This window comes from Caretta caretta, chromosome 13, assembly GCF_965140235.1.
Source record: "Caretta caretta isolate rCarCar2 chromosome 13, rCarCar1.hap1, whole genome shotgun sequence".
NCBI lineage: Eukaryota > Metazoa > Chordata > Testudines > Cheloniidae > Caretta > Caretta caretta.
In genome coordinates this window covers 17,522,083-17,536,398 of record NC_134218.1, presented here as the reverse complement: position 1 = coordinate 17,536,398, position 14,316 = coordinate 17,522,083, and the positions used below count along the sequence as shown (strand labels likewise).

General features: G+C 45.7%; 1 protein-coding gene and 1 long non-coding RNA gene across 3 annotated transcripts in view; one reads left to right on the top strand and one right to left on the bottom strand.

Moving 5' to 3' along the window:
- KCNB1 (potassium voltage-gated channel subfamily B member 1) overlaps nt 1-14,316 on the bottom strand; it is a 201,805-nt gene that overhangs the window by 11,164 nt on the left and 176,325 nt on the right. The gene's annotated exons all lie outside the window — the stretch shown is intronic.
- On the top strand, nt 5,449-11,136 carry LOC142068816 (uncharacterized). Its single transcript, XR_012664713.1, has 3 exons — nt 5,449-6,159; nt 7,889-7,922; nt 10,663-11,136. It is a non-coding gene; the product is annotated as an uncharacterized LOC142068816 (long non-coding RNA).

The following is a 14,316-nucleotide window of genomic DNA, read 5'->3' as shown; positions in this document are numbered from 1 at the left end:
GTAGCTTTGTGTTAGCCATCCACAAGGTACCTATTAAAATCCACCTGTAGATGAGAGCCAGATTTCCATCCAGTTTGGGGATGCAATTGTGTACGCAAACTGCGTGTGTAGTAGTGCACCCCATTTAATGTACAGATAACATAATTGTGTTCATTTGGTAACTGCATGTGCATATGGCTAATAATACTCACTTGCACGTGTAAGCCACACACCTCCTGGGTGTAGTGCTCTGTCCCCTCTAGTGGCACTGAAACCACTTAGAGATGAATGAATCTGCTACAGCCTTAGCTAAGGGCCATGTGGCTTTTAACTCATGCAGTAGAGGCTCATGCATTTAGCTCCAGAGGTCTCAGGTTTGATCCCACCCGCCGACAACCGAGGTCTGTTGGCATTACACTGGCACAATTATACCATATATGCCACATTTTGAAGGACTAAAACCTATGGAAAACTGGCCTGACTGATTTGAAAGCTGATAAAACTTTCTCAAGATTTTTAAAAGAGATCTTAGAATTCCAAAATATTCCATATTTTGCTTGATCAGCTATTCGAACTCATCATCATAGCCTGGGGAGACAGCTAACTTGCCTGTGAAAATCAAATTGCACAACTTTGAGGTCATCAGGTCAGGTCCGCACCCACTTCCAGAGAGCACACCAGCCTTTAGAAACCCATTCTTGGGACAGAGTGCAATGAGAAGAAGAAAATGGCATGGGGAAAAAAAAGTCTGTTCCTGAATCACTGATGGTGAAGAGACTAGGAAGTGGTAGAGTGCTGGATTACTCTATGCTCATTACAATCTTAAGATTGTGTATCTCAGCTGTCCACCCATAGCAGTTGTATACAGGCATTAAAATAGATTACATTCACTTTTTTTTGGTTTCCCTGCTTTCAAGATCTGATGACATTTTCTTTTAACTTATTTGTGGGATGCTCTAGAGTTGACGGACTATCTGAGATCCACTTTCTCTTGGTGATGAATTAATTCTGCTGCTTGCTAACTGGGTGAGAGGATATCTTGTTTCTTGGGCTACTGGCAAAATATGGATGTGCATTTAAAACATACATATTGATGACTATTTTTTATTCATTGTGCAGCAAGGTGATCCTTTATGCTTACTTTTCTGCTGCCCTGCTTTAAAAACAACATAAAGTCAAAAGCGGCATTGGCTTAATATACCACAGTATACAATGAATTATAAAATCCCATGGCAGGACTTCAACACAATGAGTTGAAAACATGACAAAGAACTCCCTCCTTCCCTCACCCACCTCCCCCGCCAATTTGACTTGTTAGAAATGTTAGCCTTGCTGACAATGACACTGTTAAACCAGTGTCAATACGAAAGCATCAAGAACTACCATCAGGAGCATTAGAGAAAGAAACAATCACATTTTCAACTGTAAGCAGTGCAAATACCAGAGCAATCAGGATGCCCCAAGCTTTTGAACACATCCACCTGCATGGACAAGAGCTAAAATGGAACACGGTGCAACCCAAACTCTTGCTGCTGTCGCAGAAGCACCCATTTTCAATCGCACACACTGCACCTGACTCTTATTCAAGGAGTGAAAAGTGGATCTGTTCTGCAATGCTTGGAGGCATTGCATGAGTTGGGCTGATGCAGTACACTTCAGCTGTGGTTTTGGAACAGACGTAGATTACATATGCCTTGAAAATAAACAGGTAAAAGAGACACTGCCAGGTAATTTTGGCTCAAAAATGTAAATTTCGTTGGGATTTTTTTTTTAAGTGTTAAAACATCCTTTTGTAATTTTTAAAAGTTTTCATGACTTTTGCAAAACAATGTAATGCAAAACATTTTTTTTAAATTGGCTAAAAAAAAATCTCCCCTGTAAATTTTGTAACCCAGGCAACTACGTGAAATGGAACAAATCAACAGAACAAACGGTGAAAAGTATATTGGATTTTTACAATTCCACCACTATCAGTAACTAAGGTATTACTGGCAACATAGGTAGGAAACTTCCCCTTTCTAAGTATTTCTTTCTACTGTTGTTAAATATCACTTTATTGTTAGAGAAATGGAAATGCACGAGCCACTAGAGACAAACTACCAATAGGAAACAGCTTAGAAGTGAATGTAAATAGGTGTGTGAACTGAGTGCCAGTCAGAGGTAATCAGGAATACAATCAGACCATGAACAACAGAAAAGAAACAAGGAATAGAAAAGAAACAAACTACCCCAACCCATACACAACTAATTTTTTGTTTTGGTGAACAAGGCGGTGACAAGTGGAGGAAAATTTCACAGAAACATTTTGATCAAAAATATTGGCACACTGAATTATTAAAAAATGAACCCTCAGTTGGCGAGAAGATAATGTCTTCAGTGTCAGCTCTGACTTGGCACTACTTGACAGATTTTAAGGCCAGAAGGGACCACTACTAAGGCCATGGCTGAACTACAGATTTTAGCTGATGCAAGTTACTTCAGTGTACAGAAAGTGCGGTGTGCACCACGGATAGGTAGCCCCACGTGGCATGTGCTGCCATCCAGTGTGATGCCTTTTGGGAACTTTTCTCAATGTGTTGTGAGGTAGAGATGACTCTTATGGGGATCACTGAGCGCTAGGGGTCAAATTCCCAGCCTGCAACTTTCTCCATCCCATCATGCCATCTATGTCCCATAATTTCGGTGCCTTTTTTTAAAATCCCACAAAACCGCACAGCACTTCTCAGTGTTCGCCATCTCTGACAGAAGCATGGAGCCCACAGAGCTCTGCACTGTTCTCATTAATGCTGCAAATACAGAATGCATAATTCTCCTGTATTTGTAGCCCTGCACGAAATACCACACCGATGGGGGAGGCGGCAACGTCTTCAAGGACAACTTGCTAAGGGACATAAAAAAATCAAGTCAAGGTGGTTTGTGGCATTCACAGAGTAGCTGCAGATGGTGAGCGCTGCTTCTAGGCCTGAGGAATGAGCACTGACTGGTGGGATTGCATCGTAATGCAGGTTTGCAATGACTAGCAGCGGCCGCAGAACTTTCGCCACATTCCCGGATCTGTGCGCCAAGCTTGTCCCAGCCCTCCAGCATAGGGACACCAAAATAAGAGCTGCACTGACAGAGGAGAAGCGAGCGGCGATTACTGTGGAAGCCCGAAACTCTGGATTGCTTCCGATCAGCGAGAAAATCCACTGTAGAGGCCATTGTCATGCAAGAGTTTTGGGCCAATAACGATCTCCTGCTACCCAGGACTGTGACTCTCAGCAATGTGCAGGACAGAGTGGATTGATTTACTGCAGTGGGATTCCTGAATGGCAGCAGGTGATAGATGGCTCACATGTTCCTATTTTGGCACGGACAACCTTGCCACTGAGTACATGAACAGAGAAGGCTCCTGTTCGGTGGCTATGCAAGCATTGGTGGATCACTGGAGACACTTCACCAATATCATTGTGGACTGGGCTGGTCAAGGAAGATGCACGGTGCTTGCATCTTTAAGAATACAGAACTGTTCAGAAAGCTGCAAGCAGGGAGATCCTTTCCCAACCAGTGGATTACCATTGGCAATATTGAAATGCCAATAGTAATTCTGGGGGACTCGCCCCTCTGGCTCATGAAGCTGCATATCGGCCACCTCACAGCACCAAGGCAAGATTTAATTTCTGACTAAGCAATTGCAGAACAACTGTTGAATGTACTTGTGGTAGATTGAAGGGACTGTGGCGGTGTTTATTCACTAGATTGGATCTGTGAGAAAAGTATCCCAATAGTTAGCTGCCTGTTGTGCCCTGGATAATATTTGTGAAGCGAAGGGTGCAAAGCTTCTGCCGAGGTGGAGCAGCTGTCTGCTGGCTTTGAACAGCCAGACACAATGGCCACTACAAGAGCCCAGCGTGGAGCTACGCAGTTGAGGGAGCACTTTAATAGTCAGTCACGGTAGTGCTCTGTGCTGGAATGTTCTCTGGGCCTGGTGCGTTGGGTGCTGCTAAGAATTGTGTAGTGCTTGCTGTACATTTATAAATATGACATGACTGGGTGTTTTCTTGGAGCTATGAGTTCCAAGTTATGTGTTATGAGTTATGTGGTACTTGTTGTACATGTCCAAGTACTCTTTGCTTTGAGTACCACTGTGCATTCTGCAATACATGTGGTGAACTAGTAAAGACAATTTTATTCTCTTAAAATAGAACTTTATTGCGTGAAAAAAAAAGCAATGTGCAAAAAACCACAGGTGATGTAATGCAAACTTTTGACATAAATTAATGGAGTGGAACTTTAGAAGTGGAAAGGCAACAAGCATTTCTGTCCATTTCAGTGCACAAATGCAGCAGCTACACAGACACCAGCTGACACTTGAGAAGCAAGTGGTGATCTCACTGTGGAAGCTGTGGTTTTCCTTGCTGTTCCCCAGCACAAAGTACTAGGGATAAAGATGTGGGCCGTGATGCCATGTGGTATTTTGGGGGGCTGGGAGGAGGGGGGGACAGGACAAAGGGACCAGTGACCATGAAGCTGTCTGAGGCCTGAAAAGGGAAAGGAATTCTGGGATTTTTGGATCTGTTGGTCACCAGGGTCTGCAGCATTTGGGTTTGCTGCCTGAGAAGACCCATTTCCCTCTCCTTGTCCTGCTGGGACTCCTGGACCTTTCTGCTGGCTGCCCTTTCTTTCTCCATGTTGTTGGTCATACTGGCCCCCCGACCCCTTTGTTCATGGTCTGATGCACTAGGTTGCAGGATCTCACTGAACGTGTCCTCCCTAGTACTCCTTTTTCTCCGCCTCATCAGGGTCAAGCATTCTGCAGAGGTGGTGGGGGCACTCCTCAGGGCCACCATGCCAGAAGCTGCTGATAAAAACACAGAGATGTACCACTGGATTTACAGTCACAATGTAAAGGGGAAAATAAGTTTCACACCTCCCTTCTCTTATTCCCATAAACATATTTAATAAGAAATTATTACTGAAACTTTAGCTTTGGAGGGCCTCTCCACAGCACCCGTCTCCAGCTCCCAGCCAGGTGAGTATGGCCTGCTAGAGTTAAGTGCACGGGAAGGATTTTCTGTTTCATGAAGCAATAAAATTTCAGTCCCTATTCCATGGGTGTGAGCACAGGGCAATGGCACTGAATACTGGCACTGTTTTCCACAGCCAGTGGTGATTTGCGCTAATATCTAACTTCTGAGGGCAACAAAGGCACAGAGACCACAGCTACTACTGGCATCCTGAAGCCTCCAAGCCTCAGCTGCCACGAGCCTGTTTACTGCAATGGTGTCTGGCAAACTCATTGCAGAGTGGTATGGGACAGTGTCCTATCATGGAGGGAGAAATAAGGCAGCCATCCCTGTGGGAGAGGATTGCAGAGAACCTCCATGGAAGTTTCAATCAACATCTCTCAAGAGGATAAAAGGGACTTCCTTATGTACATAAAAGAAGTGCTCTGCATGCCTCCTTCCCCCAACCACCCTGCCTAATCCAACAGGGAAATGAAAAGCAGATGCCAACTCTGTTTCTGTTTGTTGTACTGCTACTTCTCCTTGTGTGAGTAAAACAATGAACAGTCAATACTCGTGTTTTGTTAACTTGGCGATGGGCTGGGTGCCCTCTTTAAATTTACACATGGTAAGGAAAAATGCGTGCACACAGTTACCCAAGTTCCTTTCTTCTTCATCAGGCTCATACGTGCTCATCTGGTAGGACTGACTAGACTGAGGCAGAGTCTTGAACAGGTCCTAGCTCATGATATGGCTGGAGCCTGCTGCTGCATCTCCCTGCTCCCCGGCCCCTTGCTGTTCATGGCAGGGATCTCTATCTTGGACTTCTCCAGGGTATTCAGGGTGGTCTGTGGGGTGTTAGTGGGATCTTTGTCAAAAATGGCATGCAGTTTGTGATTAAAGCAGCAGGTCCACTGGGCACCAGCACATCCAGTGTTGACCTGCCTGTCCTTGTGGTATCCCTGGTGAAGTTCCTCTGCTTTTACACGCCACTGGTACAGATCCCTGTTGTACCCCTTTGCCAGCATCCCCTGAGCAATCTGTTTGTAGATGTCCACGTTTCTACAGCTGCACTGCCTCTTCTTCCCACAGGCCCAGGAAATCCAATATCTCCTGTTTACTCCAGGCAGAAGTGTGTCTAGTGAATGGAGCTGGCATGGTTGGTTGGGCAGTTGAGCACAACAAGGTTGAGTTGGTAAGAATGCTTGCCATGCTGAGCAATCAGGAAAAGGCATTTCTAAAACATGCTGGGGGAGGGGAGGAGCTTAAAAAGGGATGAGCCCCCTAGGCAGTGGAGTTTACAACTGTGACCAGAGTAGTTGCAGTTGCAGGGCATGGGGCATTGTGGGACAATGTCTGGAGGACTGTTAGGGTCAACCCAGGTCATGCAGTGTTTACAGTCACACCATGTTGACTTCAGTTGGTTGACCATGGTGCCACTTCATTCGGGGGGGTGGTGGTATTACTGTGTCACTGTACCTGGGTGCTTATGTCAGCCAGAGACAGATCTTGCTTTCTGTTGTGATATGCACAAATAGGTTGATGCAAGGTGATTTATGTCGACCTAACTTTGTAGTGTGGACCATACCTTAGTTTGACCTCCTGTACGATACAGACCTCTAGACTTTCACCTAGTAATACCTGTAGTGGGTGAACTATTCTTCTCTTCTCTTCTATATAAATGAAATTTAAGCCCAATAGCTTGTGGGATGAACTAGGACATAACTTTTAGAAAGACTGTTTGTGAGCTTCCCAAGTGAGTCAGCTGTAGAGAGCAGAATGGAACCTAGGCATTCTGGATCCTAGTCCCCTACTGCATGAAGAACTGCAGTAAATCATGGCTGGGGAATCTAAGCAAAAGAGCAGTACATGATAGCAATGGGAATGTCCACAAAGGATGGAAGAGGTGCAAAAAAGAGTCAGAGGAAGACCAAAGGGCTGAAGGGGCACAGAGAAGGCTGTGAGAGCACTGAATGAGACCAGGGAAGATTAGGAGAAAGGCATCCATGCAGAGGACTGGTGTACAACAAAAAGTTTGGAAGAATGCTGGGATGAGGAGACACATTCAGAGAGGCATAGTGGAAGCACAGGAAAAAAGCTCAAAGAATTATGGGAGCAGTAGATTCCAAATTCAGACTCAAAAGTTGAAGTCAGATATTCCAAGAGAAAATGGAATGAAATCCAGAATTTTACTATTTCAGTATTGTTATTTATTTAGTAAAAGTGCTTTCTCAAAGAGCAAATAAATGGCATTGTAAATCAGTGAATAATTTCAGGTAAGACTGTTTTAATGTTTCTTGTTGTGATTTCTTTGGTTAGACCCAACATTTCTGAATGTGTTTGGGATGTTTTAAATGGTAATTCCTCATTGCTTGATGGGTTTAGTCTCTACCCATTATATACTGAAGGATTTATTCATAGACCTTGATATGTCTGGTGTGTTTATGTCCTTTACCTTCAATTCAAATATCAATCACTCCACCTTTACTCATTGGATTGCATCCAGCAATAATTAGTGTCACATCTTTTATTTCTTTTGATATACTTTCCTGCTTTGAAGTTCAAGGCAATGCCAGGTGAATGTTAATTTGAGAAGTAGCGCATTAGGTGGTTGAATTAGTTTTTGGTTTATCGGCTCTGGTCACTGAGCTAAGCAGTAAACAAAAGAAGCCAGTTATCATTTCTCCTGCAAGTCACAGCAAGATGCCACCTGAACTACTAAGCTATATGATTTCCACTTTTTTGATCTACAACCATTCTTTGTCTTTAGGAAGCTCATTAAGCTATGAGCAGCTTTTAAAATTAAAATTGTGTAAGCTCTCCTGAAGTGGGTAAAAGAATGTACATCATGAAATGTACATAGAGCTGTCAGGGATAACATTCTCTCTTCTCTCTCTGATCTGTCACCATGGTATCTGGTTAAGATGGACAACAACTATCAACCAGCGAATGCACCAGGTGAGTGCTAGTTGAGTAATCTCAGATCTAGCTGTTGTTATCAGTTACTGAGGAATGATTGTGTTTGGTGCCATACAGATCTGGTCTCTATTCTGAGGTGATTGCAATCTGAACTTCTGCTATACTACAAAAGTCAACCTGGGAACAGTGATGTATCCCATCACAACTGGAATGGGCTGTTTCAGGGCAGTTTTGAACATGGTCAGGTCCCATCTGTAATGCACAATAGAAGTGTGTCTTGGCTGTGTTGGAGAACAGCTGTGCTGCCATTTGGTTCCTCAGCAGGGCTGAAGAGGGAGGATGGGTTGTGATATGGGAACCATCAGCACTGGGAACAGAGCACAGAATGTGAGCAAAGATGTCAGTGAAGGAACAGGGAGTACATGAGATGGTGTCACAAAGGAAGGGAGAAGCTGCAAAGGAAGCAGTGAGGGTCAAGGACACATCAGAGAGAAGACAGAGGCTGTCGTGGAAGTGGGGAGAAGGTATGAGAAACGGGAGGAGTGGGAAGGGGACCATTAAGAAGGCTCCACTGCTTCCCTCTAACCCTGTGACCATGGATCACATTTTAAACAGCCTGCTGAATCAGTTGTGATAAAGCCCTTCTGGGAGAGGTAGGCATATCTCCAGGAGCTCTTTCTCTAATGGGAAAACCAGGCCTCTGCAACACTGTGTACCTAGGGGCGCTCTGGACTCAAGGCAGCAGTAATTGCCTTTCCATTCCATTCCCAACCCTACCCACCTCCCCTTCCTTCTGCCTTACTCCTCCTTTCAGCGTTCACGGCTGCCTGGCGGCCTTACTACAGGCTGGGAAAAGCCATTAGGTCCAATTGTGACATAAGCAAGAATAATTCCACTGAGGTGAATACAGTTCTAGCTGCGTCAGCCTTTGACGACTGGAGCCCAATGTCCTTCAGACCTGCTCCTGAGCATTAACCCTCTTACCAACTAGTGAATCGGCTGCATATCTGCATTTCTACAGCCAAAGAGTGTCTCTGTTTCTGTGTGCTACTGACCTGCAGCTTCACTGCTATGGTATTTGAAATCCTTCAAAAAGACTGTGAGTGATTTAGCTCTGGGGAAAGGTCGTGGACTGACAGCCCTGAGGCTGAAGTCCTTTGCAGCAGAAATGCAAGCTCTGCCTACATTGCACCGACAGCTGGAGAGGTGAGAGGGGATTCTATATCCGTGGCCTAGTCAGTTCTCTAGCTCTCACGGGAACCTGTTTAGTATTATTATTGGTATTACCATAGTACCTAGGAGTGGTGTGTATGGTAGTGCCCAGGGCTGGCTCTACAGTTTTTGCCGCCCCAAGCAGTGAAAAAAACTGCCGCCACGGATGGCAAAGGGGAGAAGCTGCCGCTGAACTGCTGCCACGGCCGGCGCCACTGAGGGGCTGCTGCCGAATTGCTGCGGCGGCGGAATCACTGCCGTACTTGGAATGCTGGTGCCTGGAACCGGCCCTGGTAGTGCCAACAGGCTCCAACTAGGATGAGGGCCCCATTGTGCTCGGTGTGGTACAAAACACATCGTCTGAGCTAGTCCCTACTCTGCAGAGCTTACAGTCTAAATACAAGATGGACAAAGGCTGGGAGTGTGAATCAGAGGCATAGGGAGGGGAAGTGACTTGCCCAAGGTTGCACAGCACGTCAGTGGGAGGGCCAAGAATAGAACCCACATGCTCCTGATTCTCTAGCCACTCCCCTAACAGCTAGACCAAGCCATCAGCCCAAACCAGGTGCCCATTAGGGCCAGTTATGGTAGTCCTAACAGTCCAGGTCTGAGTGGATCTGTATCCCCAATACATCCCAACAAGCTCACAAACCCAATTCACATGTGGTTGATATAATGGCAAACACACAATTCCTGCCAGGCAGGGTTTCAAGCCCCTTCAGCTAATTGCACTGGCTCTTAATGATATTGCTGTATTGGAATGTAAGTCACAATAGTTACAGGCAGAATTCCAGGGACACAAGGAGGCAGTAGAATCCAGAAAGCTTTGCCTACACTAAATTGTTCCCACCGCTGCAAAGATTTAAGTGAGCAAGCCTCGGATTGAATGTCTGTGACGGTTAGTGATTAATTAGTGTTCAGTAACCTTGGGGAAAGCAGAGCAAGATTTGTTAACAGATATAAGCACGCAAAATGCATGCCTGTTGTGTATGTGTAATTATCACGTGTGCACATATGGGCTGGTTATGTGCAAATGAGCCTAACAAGCCAACTGTGCACCCAGTCTGTGCATGCAACTGCTGTACCCAGGCCCAAAGATGCACTGGATTCACATCAATGCATGAAACTACTGTAACCATGGGCAAAGATGTTTCATATTCCCATTTGTGCACCATGTTTGTTCTTGAAAATTTGGCATGAGACCCCTCATAAGCCTGTCGTGGTGATCATTCTTGAAACATTCCTTTAGTGCCAATTCCTGCTCACTTCCTGTGAGTAACCGCATGGGATCAGGATCAAGCCCATTGACCTTGTGGAGGGTAGTGATACAGGCAAGATGAGCAGGGCTTGGCCCTTCGACGTGTCCCACCTAGAAGGAAATCTACTCAAGAATTTCTTGCTTCTCTCTTCCCCTTCCTGGCAGCAAAAGTTTACAGGCAGCAAAAATTAGGAGCAAGCTCTTTCTTTCAGTATAGAATGGGCGGAGTCTTATGGAGGGAGGGATCTGGTGAGCATTCAGGCCTTAGGATGCTTATCACAGTATTATTGTTTGTTATTTGTATTGCAGGAGCACCTAGAGGCCCCAGCTGAGATCAAAGACCTGAACATTTCAAAGCAACCAACCGGATCTGGATACCCAATTCTCACTAGAAGGAATGGAAGGTGGATGTCCAAATTCCATAGGTGGCTTGAAAAAAATCTCAGCTGAACCTTTTGAGCTTTTTCTGCTAATGCCCCTCACCCCTTTTTTGGGTGTGCGTATACTTAGTAGCAGAGAAGATCCAGCATGGGAGGCGGGGAGAGGGAGAGAACAAGTTAGTATTTGAATATAGATCCAGTATTCTTGGAAATACTGTGAGAGAATTGTAATGTAATTGACAAGCCCAAGAGCGCTTTGGTCTAATGCCTTTTTTTTAAAAACTTTTTAAAGCTCCAGAGAGGCCCGCAGAAAAATAAACTTGGCACCAAAAACAAGTTTCATTCTTGAAATCTTACATTCCATTTGCTAAGGGATTTCCCCCCTCAGTCTTCTTAGTTCCTTAAGGAAACAATATACTTTTACTCAGTATAGTCCATAGCTCTATTTCCCCTTTACCGCCATCCCCGACTACAAATAGTTCTCTGTCCACTCTAGAGCTAACCAATCTTTGGAAAATACAGAGCAGTGTGTGGCAGGAGTGACACCATGTGCCATATACATGCCAGGGCTATGTTGTAGATGCAGATGTGCAATCAAAAAGTCCCTGCTGCTAGTTGGTCAGCCAGAGTCCATACAGATTTTGGCTGTGAAAACACACAGGCACTAGCCTGAGACCCCTGCAGTCCCATAGACAGGAGTTAGTGGTTTAAGGACAAGAGCAACTGCTTCAGGGGTCAAATGGGGACGGCTGGTGGCAGTCTGGAGAGCTGATACTTTTCTCCCCGCAGGGGGCCAGCTTGTGCTCAATGGGACTTAAGCACATGGTGAAATGCTTTCCTGAATCAGGATCAAAACAGACTCCCTTTCATAAAGTAGGACAGTTCATCCAAACACTCAAAAGGAATTCACAGCCATTAATGAATGAAGTGTCCCAACACCCCTGGGAGGTGTGTAGTACTGTTTTTACCCTTTACGCAGACAGAGGGTAACATGACTTGAACCAGAAGCCAGGAATCCTGACACCCAGTCCCTTGTTCTTAACCACTGCACACACTGCCTCGCAGCTATTTATGGGGCTGGTGACAGGCTTCCACAGCCTTCGAAAATCAAATAAGAACCTCCTACTTGTCTAAATGCAGATATGCCGTCAGTACTTCTCATTCTTACACATCTTTATCCAGATCCTCAACTGGTGTGAATCTGTGTAGCCCCATTGATTTATCCCAATTTACCATCTGGCTCTTTATTTCTTCAATTGCCCAAATACATAGACTAATTTCTACAAGCCATTAAGTTTGCCCGTGTTGTTCTATGCAGACTAGCACACCCTGATACTGAATGTTACTACATGACATTTCATTGCCTCTTGTGTGATTACAATATTTTCAAAATATTAATGCACAGCTGAGGAAAATGACTGAATTGGGGGCCTAATGCTTGCTAGCCTGATAGCTATGCATATGTAATCTGTATATGTTGCTCTCAGCTGGATTGAATGTCAAACCTGCCTGTACTATCTGTTGCCCGCCGGTGGTTAAATACTTCTACACAAGCTACACTACGGGTATTTCTAAAGTGCGAGTGAGTACATAGGTGCATCTTGTGTAAGGCTGAACCCTTCTACTCATTCACAAGCATGAATGAATCATGGCTTGAATAGCTATAACACCACAAGGCAACTGTTTTTATGATGTTCAATTTTCTGTTCCTCGACACAAGAAGAGGCAAAGCTATGGACCCGCTGTAGAAATGTGGCCATCTATGAGCAGATTGCATGGGGGATGCAGGAGAAGGGGTACTACAGGGATCAGCAGCAATGCCAGGTGAAAGCAAAGGAACTACGGCAGGCACACCAGGAGGCCAGGGAGGACAAAGGTTGCTCTGCTGCTGAGCCACTGACCTGCTGCTTTTACAAAGAGATGCATACCATGCTTGGCAGAGACCCCACCACCCTGCACACCCCCTGTGGATACCTCCAAGGAGCCTGACTCACAGGCCTCTGGCATGAGCAGCAAGGACGAAGAGGCGGTGAAGGAGGAATAGAAGGACAATGGGGACATGCGACTGGGGGGCTCCAGCTATGCCACAAGCCAGGACCTGTTTGAGACTCGACCGCAGTCCAGCCAGTCCCAGCAGTCGAGAATGGGCAAGCCTGATATAAGGGAAGGAACCTCAGGTAAGTGTGTAAATGATATGCCATTACAATGACGTACTGAGGGTACCGCCAACTTAGCAGGACACAGCTACTGACTGTTCATTCATTTACTCATACTAGAAGAAGTAGCAGTACCACAAAGAGAGGGGGAGAGCTTGTATCTGCCTTTCATTCCCCTGTAGAGTTGGGGTTGGGGGAAAGCAATGCAGAACAATTGGTTTATGTACACAGGGTGTCTCTTGAATCCTCCTGAGAGACATCGATGAAAATTTCATGGAGGTACTCTGCAATCCTCCCCTCATCCCAGTTTCTGGGGATGGCTGCCTTATTTCTTCCTCCACAGTAGGACATTTTCCCATGCCACTCGGCGATAATGTCAGCAGTAAACAGGCTAGCAGCTTAAGGGCCAGGTGGCTTCAGGACTCCACCAGCAGCTGTGCTCTCTGTGTGTCTGTCACCCTCAGGAGTGAGATATCAGCTAAAATCACCACCGCCTGTGGTAAACGGTGCCGTTGCCATATACTCATAGTTTCATGCAACTGAGAAATTCCCCCTCAGTTTCCTCACCCCTGGGCAGGCCATACTCTGCATGAACAAGCACTCTGCAGCAGAAGTGTCAATAAGCAAGTCTTGTGTAAAACTTTAGGGGAGTAAAGGAAGGGACTTTCACTTTCCATTGGGACTATACAGACTGCGGTACCTCTGTGTTTTATTTGTAGCTGCTGACGGTGCGGCCTGGAAGGGTTTCCTCTCCACACCCGTGGAATACTTGAGCCAGATACGGAGGAGAAAGAAGAGGACTTGTTCAAGTGGGCCTGCAAGCCAGTGCTGCATCAGACCATGAGCAGAGGGCCTGGAGGATAAATACTGCAGTCAATAGGGAGAAGGAAAGAGCAGACAGGCAAAAGGCCCAGGAGGCCCAGCAGGAAAAGGAGAGGGAGATGCATCAGGATGTAATGGGCCTTCTCCGGCAGCAAACACAGATGCTGCAGACACTTGTGGTCCATAGAGAGCACCAGGACAGCACCTCCCTACACCCCCCCCAACATTCCACATGGCATCAAGGGCTGCAGCCCTACCCCTACCACTCCACACCGGGGGATATTAAGGACAACCACAGCTTCACATACCCTGATCTGTGAGAGCTACGACTGCTGTATGTGTAGCTAAAATGGATGTGAATGTTCCTTCTGCTTCTTTAAACTCTGTTCCATACATTTATTCAGACTGTAGTGTATTTTGCTTTTAACTTGCACAGAACTTCTTTAAGTGTTTCCGTTTCTCAATAAAACAGCAACTTTTCCCCCTTTGCTTCACAGATATTATCCAGGGCACAGCAGGCAGCTATCACCACTGAGATAACCACTGCTCTTGCTGAGCTGGTAGCTGAATCTTTCCTTGGTGCTATCGAGATGGCTGGTGTATGG